Here is a 7,500-nt window from a genome sequence, read left to right on the forward strand (position 1 = left end):
CTCTCTCTCTCTCTCTCTCTCTCTCTCTCTCTCTCTCTCTCTCTCTCTCTCTCCAGACATATTTTCCCCTTTTTAACAGAATATTCTCTGTATGTAATCATTCCGGAGCAAGTTAGGAAGGAAAAGGGAGATAGAATTAATGGATTAGCGAAGGAAGGAAGGTAAAAAGGAGGGAAAGAAGGAAGGAAGGAAAGAAGGAGAAAGCGAGGAAGGATGATATTTATAGTGTATGCATATTTATGTATGTAGCATTTACTTATGTATGTATGTATGTATGTAGGTATGTAGGTAGGTAGGTAGGTAGGTAGGTAGGTAGGTAGGTAGGATGTAATTACGTGCGACAGTGATATGTATGTAGCACGTGTGAAAACATCTGCCAACCGTGACACCACAAGGCAACACACAATTAAATACCACACACACACACACACACACACACACACACACACACACACACACACACACACACACATTCTCTCTCTCTCTCTCATCCTTGCTTCATCATCGTCTCTCTTTAATATCTTTGCGCTGAGCTGAAACCCTTGATTTTTTTCCCCGTCACTTTTTTCTCCACCTATTCACCCTCGTCCATTTTTTATCTTTAAACCGGGTCCCCTTTCTCCCTTTCTTTCACCCGGAGATAAAGGGCGCGCAAAAACTGCCTCCGCGCCACCTGCGACCACCTCGACACCTGCTAATTAGTGGGACGGGCGAGGCACCTGAGGCACACCTTGATCATGTAGTGCTGTGTCTCTGGTGGTGGTGGTGGTGGTGGTGGTGTTGTGTTGTTGTTGTTGTTGTTGTTGTTGTTGGTGGTGGTGGTGGTGGTGGTACGGTGGTGGTTTATAAAAAGGAACAATAAATTAATCATAAGGAACATTGGAACACACACACACACACACACACACACACACACACACACACACACACACACACACACACACACACACGTCATCATCATCATCATTAGCAATCTTTTTATATGTGTGTGTGTGTGTGTGTGTGTGTGTGTGTGTGTGTGTGTGTGTGTGTGTGTGTGTGTGTGTGTGTGTGTGTGTGTGTGTGTGTGTGTAAAAACGCACTCATGTAAGGAGCTATTACACGGTTGAGACACAAGAGGAAGAGGAGGAGGAGGAGGAGGAGGAACATAAGAAAGAGAAGCAGGAGAATCAGGAACAAAAGAAGAGAGGAAAGGAAAATCGGAAGGAGTCAGCGTAACAAAGAGAAAAGAATGTTAAATGAGAGAGAGAGAGAGAGAGAGAGAGAGAGAGAGAGAGAGAGAGAGAGAGAGTGCTGCAGCTCCATTCAATAATACATCACATTAAAATCATGTCAGTAAGTCTCTCTCTCTCTCTCTCTCTCTCTCTCTCTCTCTCTCTCTCTCTCTCTCTCTCTCTCTCTCTCTCTCTCTCTCTCAGCATTCTTTACAGGCTGTAGTGTAAGTTGTCTTTATTTTCAAGTGTTTCCCTGATGCAGGTGAGAATTTAACACTTTGCATCATCATTAAGAGAAAAAACAGTTCAGAGAGAGAGAGAGAGAGAGAGAGAGAGAGAGAGAGAGAGAGAGAGAGAGAGAGAGAGAGAGAGAGAGAAACGAGAATTAGTCTTATCCCAGCCTTGTCTCAGTCTTGCCTCCACTCAGTCTGCCCCCGCGTCACCTCAACGTCCTCAAGGAATGGCAAGGGAAGACTGAGTGAGACTGAGGAAGACTGAAGTGTCACCCGCTAAAGGTCGCTAATGACGTCACCAACTCAGAAGGTTATCCCTGCAGTCTCTCTCTCTCTCTCTCTCTCTCTCTCTCTCTCTCTCTCTCTCTCTCTCTCTCTCTCTCTGAAGATAAACAAATTGATAATATATACTTTTTAAAGGAAATATTAAGTTTTTTCCTTCTCTATTCACCCTCGTCTATCAATTTTTCTTCCTAAGTCTCCCAAATTATTATTCTTTCCTCCTCCTCCTCCTCCTCCTCCTCCTCCTTATTCGTGGATTCCCCTCCTTACGTCTTCCTTCCAATCTTCCTTAATGGATCTTCTTCCTTATATGTCCGCGATGGAAAGGGGAGAGGCTTCATAATTCTGTGTGAATAATTACTCCTCAAAAAGTAACACATGTCTTCAGGAGGAGGAGGAGGAGGAGGAGGAGGAGGAGGAGGAGGAGGAGGAGGAGGAGGAGGAGGAGGAGGAGGAAGGAAAAGATGATGATGATGATGATGATTATGAAGGTCTTTTTATGATAGCTTGACAGAAAAGTGAAAAGATTCCTAAAATGTTCCTTTTTTACTCATCACCATCGTCCCTACCACCACCACCACCACCGCCACCATCGTTAGCCAGCACGATTCTTTCTCTGCTGCCTAAGGATATGTAGAAGTAGAAGTAGAAGAGAAAGGAGGAAGGGAAAGAGAAGAGGAAGAGATGTAGAATGAAAGAGAGGAGAGAGAGAAAAAAAGAGAAAGAGATGATCTGAGGAGGAGGAGGAGGAGGAGGAGGAGGAGGCTAACCTGCATCTACTTATCTGAGTACGTGGGAGGAGGAGAAGTGTTTGCTTGTTTGTTTGTTGCCTCTTATTATTTCTTTGTTCTAGACTTCAAAAGCACACTCTCTCTCTCTCTCTCTCTCTCTCGTGGTAAGTCTCAAAGTACTAATGCAGTCTTGGTTAGGTTGGCCACAGACTGAAAGCTGCAAGTGTACCAGGGAGAACCGAGGGACTAAGCACTAAGACACAGGGCATGGCGAGGAGGACCAGAGCGGCTGCAAGCGAGGTGAAGGGCGAGGCAGCAGCGCAGTATTAAGTAACGGAAGGGTGGAGGGCAGGGACGGAGAGTAGAATGTTCCTAACACTTGTCATTATCATTAATTTCGTCTTGGGGATTACAGTGGCCCCTCCAGACCTTCCTTCATGAGGCGGAGGGATGGACGGATGGAAAGAGGGAGAGGATGAAAGCAATGGAGGATGTAAGAGGTAAGAGTGCGTATGTATGTATGAAGTCAGTCGTCTACACATCCTGTCTCTCTTATTTCATTGTATTAGTTTATCAAATGGTGGAGAACGGAGCAATAGGCAGCTTGGAATGTTGGTGCAACAACAGAACTCAGAAAAATCCACATCAACCAGCTAACGACTTACACCAACATTTTAAGACATTTATCTTACTCCCTCGTTTGGCCCTCCTCCTTAATTATTAAACACAAAAACAAATTTGAGAAAATGCCGAAGAGAACTTTAAAAATAATCATTGACCCCAATTTCATTAACTACCAGGATGCACTAACTAAATTACACGTGTGGCCAGTATCAGATCTCCACCAGCTACAGTTACAGCAGTCTTTTATTTTATGTTATGGCCTATAGCGCCTGTAGGCATACTTGAAGAGTATATGTGGTAAGCGCTGTTCAGCTTCCGCCCATTAGTGGCGCAGGCAATTTTATTTATAGTGGTACCTATATTAGGGCCCATATCACTACCCAAGCGCATCTTTGGTGTAACCACCTAGAACCTGGGTATCATGGTGACATGTAGGTAACTTTAAACCACTCAACAAATGGCAAAGTTTAAAGGCGATACGTGGTGAGATTCGAACCTATGCGTGGACGTCAGCCCAATCCCACGCTCACCACCTTATCCACTACGCCACTGCTTCAAAACTATTCAACATCCCAAGATACCTTCAATTCCCACCACCACGACGAGCAGTCCGCCACCACAACAAGCTTGTCCCTATACCAGCTCCCAGGACTGACCTTTGCAAGAAAAGCACCATTCCTGCTATATTGTTAAATTTATTAATTCGTGATTAATTTTGTTACATATATTGATTCATGTTTTTACTTGCATCTTAAGTACAAAATCCACAGAAAATTCATTTTACTCTTCCTAGTTTCATTATTACATTGCTCTTTATGATCTGTATCAGACGTTATTTTAAACTCTAACTGCTGAAGTTGTGACATTTGGAGTTTTGTATACATTCTACAAGTATTTGCTTTTCCTGTGTCCCTTCAATGTACTGTATTTTCAGCCTCTCGGCTGCCTTTTGTACTAATAAACCGTTAATCATTATCACTGTCATTATTATTTCATTATCATTATTATTATTATTATTATTATTATTATTATTATTATTATTATTATTATAATAATAATAATAATAATAATAATAATAATAATAATAATAATAATAATAATAATAATAATAATAATAATAATAATAATAATAATAATAATAATAATTATTATTATTATTATTATTATTATTATTATTATTATTATCATCAACTTCAACGTATCTATTCATGACCTTACTAACATGTCTAAGAGAGTCACCAGCAGCTCATCTAGAACGTTTAGATAACACAGGACAGACCACAACAAAAAAGATTATCTGATGTAGCCGATCTTGTTACTCAGTGTGATCCTCGTAACTTCAATGTATCTATTCAATACCTAACTAACATGCCAAGGAAAGTTACCGGTACCTCGTCTACAGAACTTTTAGATAACACAGGACAGACCGCAGCGAAAAAAAAAAAAAAAAAAAAAAAGATTCATGTGTGACCGATTTCGTGACAATGTGAATGCTCTTGATTTCAACGTATCTGTTCACCACCATACTAAAGAGAGTTTCAGCACCTCATCAAGCACTTTTACCTCTGAAACCTACAAGCAATACGATACCTGTGCAATGGCCAATGGAAAAACTAAAACAACTTACCCATAAGAGACGGTGAGACAATGGAGATACAATAGAGATATTCCTGTCCAGCTTGTGAAGGTGGAATGTCCTTATAATCCCACTGTGTGCATCGCTTCCCAGGGGACTAACGATGACTATGACAAAGGAACACCAGAATACAAGACGCAGGTGTGGGAGAAGGAAGATAACAGAGACGCATCCTGTGAATATGACGTGTCCTTATAATCTTTCGTCACCTGTAGCCATTGGTTCCTTGGAGACACGTACAGGTGAAGATTATGACGAGGTGATGGTGACAAGGAGGAGGTAAAACAGACCGGTATAAGAAGTGAAGATGAGGACGAGGTGATGGTGACAATGAGGAAGTAGAGCCATGGTGACAAGGAGGAGGAAGAGCAAACTGGTGCAAGAAGTGAAGATGAGGAAGAAAGAGGTGATGGTGACAAGAAGGAAGTAGTGAAGATAAAGTATATTTCCAAATCTCAAGCAGTGAAAGGCTAACATACACCTTTTAATACCTGACACCTGCTGCTTCTCTTCTTCTTCCTCCTCCTCTTTCTCCTCTTGCTCCTCTTCCTCCGTGATAGAGAGAGAGAGACGACGGAACCCCCTTTAAAAATGCCTTATCTCATCATTTCCTCGGAGTGTCACGACGGACGTATTATAATCATGAGGTGACTCTGGCGACAAGTAATGGGAGGAGCAGGGAAGGTGATAAGAATAGACAACGAGGAGGACAGACAGGCGGCAGGTCAAGGCGAGGCAAGGCAAGGCGAGAGGACACCACATATACACTGCCAAGGAACTATGACAAAAATACGCCACACGAAAGAGACATAAATAAATAAATAAATAAGAATAAATGTGTGTGTGTGTGTGTGTGTGTGTGTGTGTGTGTGTGTGTGTGTGTGTGTGTGTGTGTGTGTGTGTGTGTGTGTGTGTGTGTGTGTGTGTGTGTGTGTGTGTGTGTGTGTGTGTGTGTGCATATACTAATTGCATTTATTCATATTTGTAGCATTAATAATTCAAGCTGATTTTACTTTCTGTTCTGATATTTGTTTTTGTTCAATTATTCTGCTTTGAGCTCCCGGGTGGCCATTGATTTGAGAGAGAGAGAGAGAGAGAGAGAGAGAGAGAGAGAGAGAGAGAGAGAGAGAGAGAGAGAGAGAGAGAGAGAGAGAGAGAGAGAGAGAATTAAAGTAAACATTTATGATCTAAACACACACCACACCCACACACACACACACACACACACACACACACACACACACACCCCACCCCCACCCACACACACACACACACACACACACACACACACACACACACACACACACACACACACACACACACACACACAAGTTAAGATCAACGCGTCACTATTATTTTTTTTCCCCGCCAATACAAACAATATCACACCATCAGTATTTGAGTGCGTGAGTGTGTTTGTCCGGTGGTGTGGTTACTGAGTGCTGGTTCCAGATTCTTTGTTCAAGTGTGTTATGAAAGGCCAGTGTGCCAATACGAGTAGGTCAATTTTTTTTTTATTTTTTTTTATATCAGAAATTTTCAAAGGTGTTTTAGGTCGCCATGAGCTTTCTCGTCTCTAGCTTCAGTACATCTTTTTATTTGTGTTATTTTCTAATATTATGGAGGCATTTTGTGATTCTTTATTCTTTTGTTCTCCGGTATTCAAAATATCGTTTACTATGTTTTTTTTTTTTTATTCTTCATTATAGCGAGTCAACAATTTTTCACTCTTTCCCACTCGGAATATACATAATTTCAATGTTACGTCCTTTCTCTTCCTTTCTCCCTTTACTTTTGAAAGCTGAAATAATATTCTATCTTGAGAAAAACTTCCTTCTCCACCTCTGTCTCTTGGTATGACGCGTTGATGGCAATAAACTTACTTTTAATTTCTTACTTTAACTTATACCAATTTTAATTTCACGCATCTTTTACCCTCGTTTTGTTTACTTTTGAAAGGTGGCACTCTTCTTTCTTAGAACAAATGCCACTATCTTGATTTCATTTCAATTTTATGTCATTTTACCCCAATGGCATTCCGCGTCCCGTCTTGTAGCGCGGCGGCGGCACATTTCTATAAACACCCAATTTCCTGCTCTCGGCGGGTCGTCCAGTATGTTTGGAGATGCAGCCGACAGCTACCGTCCCGCCGCCCCCTCGCCACCCCACCACACACACCTGGCCCTCGTCCCGCCCCCTTGCGACAGGTGTATACTCAGGTGCGTCCCACGTGAGTCTCCCAAGATTCTACAGACGCAACACCAGATGAGTTTTGCTGTTCATTCCCCTGCCATGAGACTTTTGATGTATTTTTTGTTACTTATATGTAATGACAGTATAAGAACATTTTTTTTTATGTAAGACTGGAAAAACGGCCAAAGGCAACAAAAAAAAGTAAAAAAAAAAAAAAAAAGAACCACTTTGAATGTCAGCCCCCGTGGAGGTCCGAGACAGTTAGCCAAAAGAAAGGGATGAATTTCTTGAAACATCCCTCTGAAATGATTGCCACAAAGGATTACAGAAGAACAAACTGCAACTGGGCCTTATTGGTTCCCTCAAGGCTGTTTATGATGGACCCCTGCATTATCTAACGTTAAGTAAGAGATACAAGCCACGTTCCCCATTAAGAAATATTTATGCATCATCTAAATTTCCAAGTGCGTGCTAACTTTAATTCCTTTCGCTATTAAGTTACTCAATGATATTTTAGGCAAGAAAAATCATCATTACATGCATAGGAGGTCAATAAAAACTCACACCAGCCTTCTACACACACTCTC

The 7,500-nt window shown here is 41.6% G+C and overlaps 1 protein-coding gene across 1 annotated transcript in view; it reads right to left on the minus strand.

Annotated features, from left to right (window-relative positions):
- LOC123514021 overlaps window positions 1–7,500 on the minus strand; it is a 571,965-nt gene that overhangs the window by 466,867 nt on the left and 97,598 nt on the right.

The sequence above is a fragment of the Portunus trituberculatus genome, chromosome 37, assembly GCF_017591435.1.
Source record: "Portunus trituberculatus isolate SZX2019 chromosome 37, ASM1759143v1, whole genome shotgun sequence".
In the NCBI taxonomy this organism is placed as follows: domain Eukaryota; kingdom Metazoa; phylum Arthropoda; class Malacostraca; order Decapoda; family Portunidae; genus Portunus; species Portunus trituberculatus.